We start from the raw sequence: 13,151 nt of genomic DNA, 5'->3' as shown, positions 1-13,151 counted from the left end.
CTGGCAAACCCCACCCTCTTTTCTGTCTATGAATTTGATTAATCTTGGTACTTTTTATAAAACTAATCACTGTAATTGTCCTTTTGTGATTGGCTTCTACTTAGCATAATGTCTTCTAAGTTCACCCTTCCTCTTTAAAGTGGAATAGTGTTTAATTGTATGTTTATTCCATTAGTGACCACTTTGGTTACTTACATGTGTGACTATTGGAATAATGCTTCTATGAACACTAATGTAAAATTCTTGTATAGTTCCCTGCTTTCAGGTCTTTGATAGTTCTATAAGTTGAGTTGCTATTTAGCCCTATACTTAAAGTTTTGCATGAGTTTCCATAAAGATTATACCATTTTATATTATTATAAGTAGTATACATGTTCCAATTTCTCTTTCTTCTTTCTTCACTTCTTTCTGCCTATCTTTCACTTTGCTCAGTTAATGTTTCTCTCATTCCTCTTTCATTTAATATGTTAATTGCTATACTAGGAAGCGTGCAGTAGTACTCCCTTGTGAATTTTTCATTTATCACCCTAAATAGGACAAGTAATGTCTATCATCTTTTCTATGCTTATTAGTCATTTATATGTAATTTTAAGTATTTATGTATTTTAAAAGAAGCTGAAGCAGGAGGCTCATTAGTATTTTGAGGTTAGTTACATAGCCAAAGACTTTGCATTTTGGCTTTTGAGTGGAAGGAGTTTATTGCGTATATTAATCCCTTCACATATGCCTGGTTTACAAATATTTGTCTCATTTCTTGTCACATTTTACTGTATTAGTAGTATTTTTTAAGTTCAAATGTTTAATTTTGATATAGTTAAATTTACATATTTTTTCTTTTTTCATGGAATTTTATTCAAAATATCAGATTACCAACTCAATGTCATGAAATTTTTCCCTAATAGAAAATTAATGCAGCACATGACATTCTAAAAGTATCTGACTTGAAATCTTCATACATATTGTATTTCGGATAGAATGGGGGAAAACCCATGCCATTATTTAAGATGAAAAGAAATTAAAGCTATATAACAACTAAATGTAGTGAATTGCACTTTATGAGTTTCTGAATGTAAGGAAAATCATATCTCAGAAATTTTGTGAGCATTTCTTCATGTGTCTATTAGCCATTCTTATTTCCTCTTCAGAGAAGCTTCTTTTTAAGAAAAACAACTGAAAAATTTTAATCATAGACAATATAGAAAAGTTACAATTGAAGTTAATTTTCTTCAGCATAATTAATAATGTATTATGAAGAATGAAATTCTTATTTCATATAGATACATACTAAAATATTTAGAGAAGCATTATAATTCATGAAAATTTTAGGTGAGTTAGTAAATGTCGTTGATAGGGCAAGGATTATAGGCTTAAAATTGTTCATTGCCTATTTCAATTCTTCTGCTTTGAAACATATCCCAAGTTATAGGAAGAAGTAGCAATACAAACTAATACAAACTGGCCCTTTACTGCCTTGGTGTAAAATCATGGGCTAGTTTCGTTTGCACCTCTACAACAGTGATAATAGTGCTATCTAGCCACAGGATTGGGGAAGGTTAAAAACATAGTTCATGAGACACATGGAATATTGCCTGACACATGGAATATTATTAGAAGTATTAATAATATTATTATCACAATGAAGTTTTGCCTTGAATCTTAAAAAAGTTAGTCATTTGAACACTGCCTGTAATGTGTTAAATATAAAACAACCAGCAAATTCACAAACAACATAAAGAAAACATAGAGCAAAATTGATTTTACATATAAGCATATAAATAAAGAACAGCATCTCACATAAAGTTGTCAATGAAATGTTAAATCATTTTCCAATGAGCCAGCTAAGTACTCATCATAATCTTAAAATGGAATTTAATCATACAAGTGGTTGAGACCATCACCAGTCCTTCGCAGTATCTATCAGGAACAGAAGGCACTGTCAGCAACCTAAGAAACTACTTACAGAAATGGCCCCTCTAGAGGCCTGGAAGCCAAAGGGTAATTAAAGCTGGGCTGTGAGCCACATGTGGAAAGTCTGTTTTATCCTTTTAATTAATGACTATGATATTGCCCCCATTCTGTGGTGTCTGGGACCCCAGCAGAATTAACACTACTGTAAACCACATCAAGGCAAGATTCCGTCAGCAGCATGGCTAACACATAGTTAGTTGAACTTTATGAGGCAATAAATACACACCATAACTTCGTTGAGTGTCGACATTGATATTTTCATTGAGTAGCAAGGAAGCAGTTCACAAAGCAGGTATTTACAATGTGCTTGAAGGAGCTTCAGTTCCAAAGGTGTAGGTTACTGAGCATCTCCCTGTCATACTCCACCTACTTTTCTCTTACACAAATCTCAGGCAATTTAAGTTTATGTTGCATAAATTATGTCCATGCAAAATCAGCTTTTTCATTACTGAAAGGGTAAGAGAATGTTTCTGGACTGTTTGAAAATATTTCATATTTAATGCTTTCATTTGATTCAAAGTCATTCACATTAGCACAGAGAAAGGCATCTGTGTTATCTCAATGTAGGTCATTGTGTATGTTGATTATTACAAGACACTTTTTGCTCATTTGTTTGAGGGTATTCTTTGCTCCTTTTAAGCATACTGCTCATGATGAATTCATTCATGCAATATAGAGACGGTGTTTCTTGTATTCAGTCGAAATTGCTTGACATTATATTTTACTTTTCCATGTGAAGATTAACTGATATGTAAGATTTGATACTTTGAGACACAAGTAGAATGGTTTTCTACAAAGAAGAATGTCAGTGTAACGTTAATCTATATACTGAGTTCATGCTTCCTTCAGCAATATTGATATATTAGGAGACAATTTAGGAATTATTCAATTTTAATTTGTTTAGATGAAATTTATTCTAGAAAAAACACAATGATAAAATAGTCACCCAGATAATATAAGCTACAAAATGAGCACATATGTACACCCCCCCAAACCTCCATGTACATTTACTACTAGTAAATTCACTATTAGTGTGTGTGTGTGTGTGTGTGTGTGTGTGTGTGTGTGTGTGTGTGCGTGTGTGTGTGTGCGTGTGTGTGTATAATTTGAGGTGGAAAAGAATAGAGCACATGAGAGCACAGCAAAGTTTCAAAAGAAGAGTTGGAAAAAGGGCAGGAAATCAAACATATGGGGAGTAAAAATTCAGAGCTGGATCAACCCATTAGTAGAGATGACTGGTTGGGAATTAGATTAAATAAGAAATTAACCCACAGTAAGAGAAAAGAAGGATAGAATCCAGTATGACCTGTCAGCTTAGTGGTGAAAAAATGGTGTAACTTGTTTTATGCCTTCAATTATCTTTGTAGAGATGAAGTCTAGCCTGACTGCAAGGAAAAGAGGAGCAGTTAGGCATTTGATGAAAGTAGAACAGTTTCAAACACTTAAAATTATGAGTGGGAGAATGCAATGAGGTTGCTATGCTGTGCTAGCTGAGAAGGGTGAATTCATGTTGGTAACAATACATGCACCATCGCCATCATTTTAAATGATATAGTTAGTAAATTTTTTCCAAGAGATTAAATATTATCTTCTAACATTATATTTGAGGACTGGATATAATTCATTTAGTGAAGCTTTATTGTTGGCAATTTAAGTCATCCTGAAAATTACCATATTTTTCCTAGTTAAATTAATATCCTGCACCTCTACCTTCAAATTTATCTACAGTAGTTTTCTTAGTATACATCCCTAAAAATGAAAGGCTTGGGTCAAACTCAGATACACATATAAGATATATGTGTATTTGAGCTAATCAAAAATAGGATTTGGGGAATTATAATGAAATGCAATAATTTCTTGACCTATCCCTTCCAATCTTAACTTGTACACCCAAAACAAAGTTCTTTCTTTTCTCATTTTATTTTCCTACATTCTTTCTTATTTTTATGCTACTTTACACTATTCTATATTAATATTTCAATTTTGGACATTATGTGCCATTTCTTGGAAAAGGGAAGAAGAATCCAGCTTTCTCGCTGACACTTTGTATCAGTGAACAGAAAGTTGCCTTCATGGTTCATTGACTTGTCCATCTTTCTTACAAAAATATTTAGTATTCACATTACTGTCATCATAAATATTGCTTTTAGTAACATATACTGTATACTACTTCGTCTTTTTTAAAATTTAACTTTTTGTGTTTTAAGTCCATACTAGAACTTCCATTTGGTCCTTTGTGGTCATGTTTTTCTTCTTTTCCGGCATTACCTAATTATTTGCTATGAAGATATTCTGTATTATGTTCTCCTGTCTTTAAAGTAGCATCTTAATTGAAATATCTCATCTTGGTCCTTTCAGGTGACGTCTCCACAAACTGCTTTTAAAAATTGTACATTTCTTATTTTAAAAGTTCTCTTCTTTGTCTTGGATTGTATCCTAAATAGGGAGAATTATACATGCTGTGATTCTATTATGTTTCTCTGAATGTTTTTGTATATATTTTATTTGGTTATCTATCAGTCTGTTCAGTTGAGCCCAAACTTCAAATTCTGTCTCCCTTGTGGTGATACCAGCTGAAATTTCCTTTAGCTCTTTATTTTTGTAGAATGCTTTGAGTTCACTCACTATATTTATGTATAATTCAGGCATTTGAATTCATTTGTTTAGAGGTTATATGCAGAATATTGAGTTCTCTCTTGGTGGTTTTCTCTTTGCTTTGTTGATTTACCAATTCCCAGCTTCTTGTTGTCCTCAAACTCTTTCCACTGATTCCTCACCAAAAAGTAGTTAATATTCTGAGTTTTCACAGTTCCTGTAAGGCATGATCAGAAAGCATCCCCTCAGTAAAAGAAACAAAACTGTATGATTTACCCCATATTATTTCCTTTCATTGTCAGACTTTCTGCAGTTTCCTTCATTTTTTTACCCAATACATTCAGAAAGTTAATTTTAAAACTTTGTCTAGAAATTACCTTTGGGGAAAAATAGATATAAGCTATTTTGCCATTACCATGAATAAAACTTTACTCCTTCACTTTCTGCTACCAACTATATTGTTTTCAATTCTAAAATTGTGCTTAATTTTTTTGTTGACTACCACTTCATATAATTTACTGGAAATTTGTGTCGTCACTTTCTACAAAGTATGCAGTTAATTTGATCACAGTTACTGTTTTTTGATCTTGGCACCTTGTGTCTTGTATATACATTTATCTGATTTGGGAAGGGAAGGGGAATAACAAAATGGTGAGACAAAGGACAAAGGGTGAACAAATGTAGCATGGAGACTCACAAGACACTATGTTGTAAATGAACTTTGCAATTTGGGGGGGAGCGGAAGGTGGGTGGGGAAGGAAAATGGGAACAAACAAGGGAGGGGTAACAATGTTCAACAAGAAATGTACTCATTACCTTACTTAGGTATCTGTAACCCATCTGATATCACCCTTATAATAAAATAAAATAAAATTTAAAAAGGGGGAATGTGGGATTCAAAGGAAGAGAGACAGAAAAAAAAAAACTGATCACAGTCTTTTCTAATTGCTCCAAATATAAACTCTCAGTATCTTTTGACTTGACAACCACAACAGCCTTTAGATTGGTTTTATTGTTAGCATTCTTCCCTTAGTGTGGATTAGTTATATTTATTAGCTCAAATAATCTCCTAACATCAGAAATAACACTATATAACCTCTTTGCTTAATTAATCTCTATATAAGCTTGTCATTGCCATTCCTTGCTAAACAATAAGCAAGTAGAAAAGTAAACAAACCAAGGAGAAAGGTAAACAAACCAACTGAAAGATAAAAACATTATAGGTTTTAAGACCCTTTAATAATCAATATAAGGTATACCAAATAATTATTCTCCCACAATTGAGCAACAACTATTTCATTTAACTTGCAGTTACCTGGGCATTTCTCAGAGAAAATCTTTTGGAAATAAATTTTATATGGTTACTAAATCGAGAGAAGTCAAATATATACTAGGTATTATTCTTTTTTTCTAAATAAGAAAATGAGAAGTTTGTCATTGACCTATCTAGTTTCTATTTTTTCTAAAACTAAATTATTGCTATTGATGGTTTGTTTTGTTTTTTAAGTGGCTAGTGTATTCCCAACTCTAATCAGAGTTTAAAATGTAATTGCAATTACATTATAAAATGCATTCTATTCTGCAAAACTCCAAGTTTTAAATATGCTCCAACAGTACACATACATTTCTTCCTTGTTGATGTGATGAGATAAACACACATGCATTTGATTTATGGTTTTGTTGTTCCTCTTTACTAAGACTTTTTTCGGTAATAGTCCTTTCATATGATTTTCGTGTTCTGAGTGGTGAAACCTTTTTGCCTGATTTAAAAGAAATTTCAGGACTGCCTTTTGTACTTTCGGGTAGAGAGACTCTCAACTTAGTGGCAGTTTGACAGCTTTTCTCCTGGTGATAAAATAAAATTGATCAAATGTACATTGCAGCTTTTAGGCTCCAAAACATTCACTAACCTACAGGGAATTCTGCCTGAACAGTGTAAGCTTTATCAAAACTACTTCAGGTACAATACAACTGTTCACACTAAAACTCCAATCAACCTGGATCATGTGGCAATTCTTCTTTTCTTATGGATATTCTCCAAAATAGTTTGCAACGCTTCTGATATGAGAATTTTGTATCAAAAAATTTGGTGCTATTATTTTGCAGTGTCAAATACCAAACTGCAGAACATCTTTTAACTCAGAAAACAGGTGATTCAACCTTACATAATAATAGTTCAGCTCTCCAGTAATTTTTCATAGACTTCACCATATACACAATCACAGACACACAGACAAATAAAAACTATCCCAGTATTCTGTTTATGTACATTGGGCAATATTGCTAGAGGGGTATATAAATTTAAAATTTTCTAGACATTACATTCATATATATCCTCTATTTCTAGCATAATTTTGTCCTATACATTTTAAAGACATTTTCTTAAAAATGACTTTAATATTAATTTTTATGTGTTTTTATTGTGAAAATATTGTACAGTTACATAAGCAAAGTAATGAATACATTTTTTATCAAGCATTGTTGCCTCTTCCTTTGTTTTTCCCCTACTATTCCTTCTCTCCTACCTCCACAACTACACTACGCTTTGGCAGCACATATACTAAAATTAATTTTTTAAAAGTATATTCCTTAAAATAATTCTAAAAGTCTTGATTTCCTTATTCAAAATAGAATGTGAACAGTCTAATGAAAGTGTGAAAAACATTTCTATAATTATTTACATTTAAATAACTTTTAACACTGTAATTTGTGTGAATTTTTGTGAATAACATATTGTTGGTATGAAGTAACAACAGTGTCGAATTTTACATGTATGTTTGTAAAAATGCATTTCTAATAAACAGTCCCTAAAAGAGAAATGGGAAGTCTTTTACCTGTGCACATTGTCTCTTGTTTGTACTGTCAAGTTAATATTTCTTCTTTTGCTTAAGAATCACCACATTAAGACAATTGTCTGCACAATGAGAGGAAAATTATGGCATTACATTAGTAGGACATGAAGAAATGGTTCTATCAGCAAACTATCTCTATCAAAATGATTCCCTTGTCATCTTTCTGTACTGCAGCATTTTCAAAGATCTAGCAAGGATCTTTCCTGGTGTTTAACTGGGTGATTATTATTATTATTTTTAATCACAATGACAATTTCCATTCACAGTTTATAACTTTCTAGTGTCATTTATATGTACACAGATTTGGAGATAATTCACTTATTTTCACACCAACAAAAAGAATGTACTATTCTATTTTTTTCCTCACCAATATCTCTTTCACTTCCCTCAGGAGAAATCCACAGAAATACCAAAACACAATCAGTTTTTATGCTATCTCTTGGTGCTCCTCAGAGAGACTATTGAAAGATTTAAAAAACACTCAGAGAGAGAATTTGAAGCTTCCAATTTGCAAGTGAGTAAAAATATTTTTTTTCTTTTCTTTCCTTTATATTTAATTTTTTTATTGTATAGGTGATGTATAGAATGGTTACAGTTACATAAGTCAGGTACTGAGTACCCTTTTTATCTGAACAGTGCTACATCTTCCCCGTTTTCTTCTGGGTTTTTCCTTCCTGACCCTCTCCCCTCTCCCCTGGGTTGTATAGTTCATTTCCAACATAGTGACTAGTGAGTAGCACTGCTGAACTAGTTCACCCTACCTACCATTTCTGTGCTTCCCCTTCCCCTTCTCAAAGCAGATAAACTTATATATAAGACAAAGGGTACAGAAATCAAAAACAGCGACAGAGGGAATAGACCAAAGAAAAAAAGAGAAGAAGAAAAGAACTGCAAACAGTACCAAAAACCCACTGCTGCTTCCATTTATTGGAGTTCATTTCAATAAGCATCATTTGATATGATGATACATTTTATATGATCATACATTGCCCTTGCAATCCCTCCTAAGAATGTCCTCATTTGTTCTCACTGTGTGAATGATTGGAGCACTGTCTGATTAATCATGTCCAGGTGTAATTATTTGTCTTTTATTATCCATTGAGCTTACTTGTAGATCTATAGGCACATTCTAATTATTAAGATGTCCTCCCCAAATCAGATTAACTTACACACGTCAAAAAGTACAGAAATCAGAACCAGTGACATAAGAGCTTCATCACCATTTATTAAAGACTATTCACTTTCCATTGAGCCATTGACTTGCCCCCACAGCTTTTTGAGAATTCAGTGTTCCACTTTGTTGCGGGGGGAGGGGGGGACAGGGGGAGGATGGGAATAAAAAACCCAGAAATGAACCCACAGAGCTATAGCCACCTAATATTTGCTGAGGGAACCAAAAGCACAGGATGGAAGAACAGCCCCTTCAACAAATGGTCCTGGCAAGAGAATCCATATCCCTGCAAACTGTGAGCAGTAAGGTAGGGCAAGTAATGACTGAAGACCTGAATATTCTATGCTAGGGTGACCATAGAGTAAGGGAAGCACGTTCATCTGAATGTATACTTTTTCTTTTAGAGAAGTGATCTTCTCTTCTGAGTTCATGACAGTTGACTATATACAACTAAAAATTCTATGTGCACATGTTTGGTTGAGTGTCTCAGGGAAAAGGAAACAATAGTCATTTGCTATTCTCTGAGGTGTCTGCACCAAAACTTCTAATCTTGCTCTTAATCATGGAGCTTTTAATGCATGGAGCCCATATTCTGGTGGACCAGAAAAAAATAGTCACACTTTTCATACTCCTCAAATTTTGAGCATGGTGCTGCTATAAGGCAACATATTACATGAGCATGGATATTCTTTAAGTAAAAATTCATATTATTAGATAAAATCATTACCTTAGAATAAACATGCTTTAGGAAAAATAAGATTGTGCTATAATGCATTATCCATACAGTGAAAACAAAGGAAAATAATTTTAATGAAAATATTCACTTATTAATATTTTAATGAAACCACTGAAAATATTAAACACATTGTAAATATATTAAAAATATATTAAAAATATATTGTTCCTGTCCAGGAACAATTGGCTCATGTCTATAACCCTAAGTAAACCTCACTCAGAAGGGTGAGATCTGAAGATTTCCATTCAATGCCAGCCGAGGGAAGTCCATGAGACTTCTCTCCAATTAACCATTATAAATCCTGGAGTAATGCTGTGGCTCAAGACTGGCTGCTAGCTTTAAGGGAAAAAGCTAAGGGTCAGCACTCAGGCCCTAAATTCAAGCCCTAGTACGAGTGCATGTGCACACACACACACACAGGTGCACACACACACACACATGAAAGCAAAGCAAAACACATTAATATGCTTTATAAATTTCAAAAGTATATGCATGTGATGTGGTCTAAATTGCTCTTTGTTTTCTCTATCCATTTCCAGGTGCTCTTATTAAGAAGATAATTTATCAATTTATCTTCATCTAATTTTCTCCTATGATTTTTTGAATAGTTTCATTGTTTTAAGTTTAACATATACAAGTGATGTACTAACTGCTATGCTTTACAGGGTATCTGACATCGATCCAACTTATTACATTTTTCATCTATGAACATAAGAGCTTCATCACCATTTATTAAAGACTATTCACTTTCCATTGAGCCATTGACATGCCCCCCACAGCTTTTCAAGAATTCAGTGTTCCATATATACATGTAGTTCATTCTATATTCAGTATTCTGCTTGATCTTTATCTTTGTATTAATGCTGCCAATGCAATAACAAATATTAAATTGTTTCATAAAATATGTTGAAATCAGGAAAGAATATTCTAACTTTGTTTTCCATTTTCAATTTATCTTTGGCTGCTCTAGATTCTATTTGCAGATGAATTGTAAAATCAACTTAAGGATTTGAACAAAAAGCATGCTGAGATGGTTATTGGGAGAATCACTCATGAGGAATCAGTGCAAATTAAACAACTCAGTAAGCATATTTCCATGTTATGATGTGTCACCCTGGGCCACAGAATAGTGGTTTGACACTTAGTGATCCATTGAGATGTATCTCACAGCCAAGCTCTTGCTCAGCCAGGTTCTTCCAAAGGTATATTTTCCCTGTTTCACACATTAAGTAATCTGTGCAATAATAACTTAGAATCATGAGAAAATGCAATACCTTATTGGCCTAAAGTTTATCAATATTTTTTAAGAACCTAAACAAGAATTTAATCAACAGGAGTCTCATTTTGTTACTTGTTTATTCTTGGTCCATATATTTCTATATCTGGAAGAGAAATTTCCATATTAAAAATAAAAACTTGACAGACTAAAGTTACATATCTGAAGACAATGTCATTTACTTCCTTTGCTTATCCAAAACACTGACTAACATATGGCATAAGCAATAATAACATTTGTTGAAAACCAGCTTGCAAGAGCAATGTGCCATCTTTGTAGGCAGGTCTTTTATAGGCCATTTTGTAATACTGAGGCTCATAGAAGGAAATTATGCAACTGTTACAAGGGATTGTTCTGGAGTTCATATTCATTCCTGCCTGTCTTTGGGAAGAATAGCATTTTTGCTTTAAATTTTCCACTTAGAAAGGCAAGCTTCCTTCCCTAAGCACTAAATTAAGCTATTTTAATTTTAGCTTAATTGATCATTCAAGGTGGAAATACTTAGATTTAAAGATGAGTTGCCTTGAGAGCAGATTCATCATTGAAAAAAAGAGAAATCTGGAAACTAAAATGGCATGTAAAGTTAACAAATAATAGAAAGATAACAATTTTAAGTAAAATAATTGCATTTAAATGTTCTAAATTCCAAAATTTGAGGAAAATCTCATAAAAATGATAAAGATCTCTAAGAAAAGAATGTTTAGAAATCGTATGTTAATGACAGGACAAGTACTTGTATTTGCTTCATTTCAAAGATATTGATCACTTTTTTGAATTGAAAATTTTTGTGTTATCATTATTATTATTGGGACTCTCTAATGCCAGTACTGAATGACAAAATCCACAGATGAGAAAACGTATTTTGTTGGGACACAAATAGTTCTAGGGGTAAAGGTCAGCAAGTCTGAAAGAAAATCATTTCAGACAAGTCATTTCAAACACATCATTTTTATGTGTATAAGTCAAATCTTAATGTTTGTAGTTCATAGGAATAGTAAGCAAATTATTTCATTTCCTTTAGGAACAGTTCATAAAAGAGGGTACAACTGGAAAATGCTATCTTTAAAAAGTCTATGAGCAAACTATTATAAAATTACGCAGCTTGATTGAACCTGTGAATAGTTTGACCAAATGTCCTTGAATTTCTTTTGCAATTCTGCACTTCAATAACTCTGTTTCATTCTATGTCCAAATGATAAAAATAATGAGATAAAACATTCAAATATGATTTACCCAAGTAATAAAAATGGTGATGGAAACATAATATATATATATATATATATTTCTATTTCGTGATGGACCATGCTTTCTTCACTATTTTTATTATTTGATTCAACTCTTCTTGTATAAATTAGTGCATTATTCATGTTATAGTAAAATTCACTGTATTATTTCCTCAAGGAGAAAATGTTAGGACTATGCAATGAACTTCAATCATTGCAAAAGCAAAATGCCCCTTGAATGCACATATTTAGAAGAGGCTCAACAGATATTTCCCTGGAACTTAAATACCACACAATCAAAGCTTTAGCCTCTTAATGCAGATGATGTTCCAAAATCATATACTTCATCTACCATCTTTTCCTCCACTTCTTACAAAATGCACTTTTTTTCTATTCCTGTATAGTATTCACTGTAATTTTCTCACTATACCATTAGGAACGATGTACTTCCCCACAAAGCTCCACTATCAACATTCACTTTTATAATATTCACTTAAATTCAATGACTTATATGCTATTACTTCAAGAAAATCTTTTAAAAATATTTTGTCCTATAGATCTACTATACTAGCATTTAATGTGCTTTTTCTGTGTTGTATTTAATTTCACTTATGTCTGTTTCCACAAAATGTGCAGTTTGTGGGTAGTGCAAGCAATCTAAGCAAGTCTCCACAGTATTATGTGTAGGAGATAACAAATAAATTTATTGATACAAATAATTATTCCTAAGTTGAATAGCCTTTAGGAAATCTATTTACTTAGAATAATATTCTTTTATTGGAGGTATTTTAGAAGAAATGAAGAGAATCCCATAGAAATCACTTGATGGATAAAAGATATAATTGGCTTCATTAAAATGCAAATTAGATTGGGCAAAATCTGAAATGAAGATGATTTGATTGATCAATTAATTACATCATATAGTTTTGCAAGGGATTTGGCCTCATCCTAAGAAAAGCTTGTCTTTATATTCGGCTTCTAGGAGATATCTCTTAGCACTTGGAATTTCCTAAATAATAGGAATATCATCCTTGCTTATGATGATAGTACACCTGAGAATTTATGCTAATTAGGTGACTTAAAGTGGGACTGGTCACACACAATAACTTATATTTTGTCTTGTTTTTTCCTGAAATATGACCAATGTGATTAACATTTTTGGACCTTTGAGCATGTGAAGTTAGGTCCACCTTCTGGATAGTGTATTAGCAAATGAGTCTAACTGTCTGATCAATGAAACATTTGTATCTAGGTAGTGAAATTTCTGGGTATTCAAGCCTACAAGTGCTTCTTGAGTTTCAGTACTGCAAATATATGATCACATACTAAC

Source organism: Dipodomys spectabilis, unplaced genomic scaffold (assembly GCF_019054845.1).
Source record: "Dipodomys spectabilis isolate Male_0828 unplaced genomic scaffold, ASM1905484v1 ptg000001l, whole genome shotgun sequence".
Lineage (NCBI taxonomy): Eukaryota > Metazoa > Chordata > Mammalia > Rodentia > Heteromyidae > Dipodomys > Dipodomys spectabilis.
Note: the sequence above shows the minus strand (reverse complement) of the source record.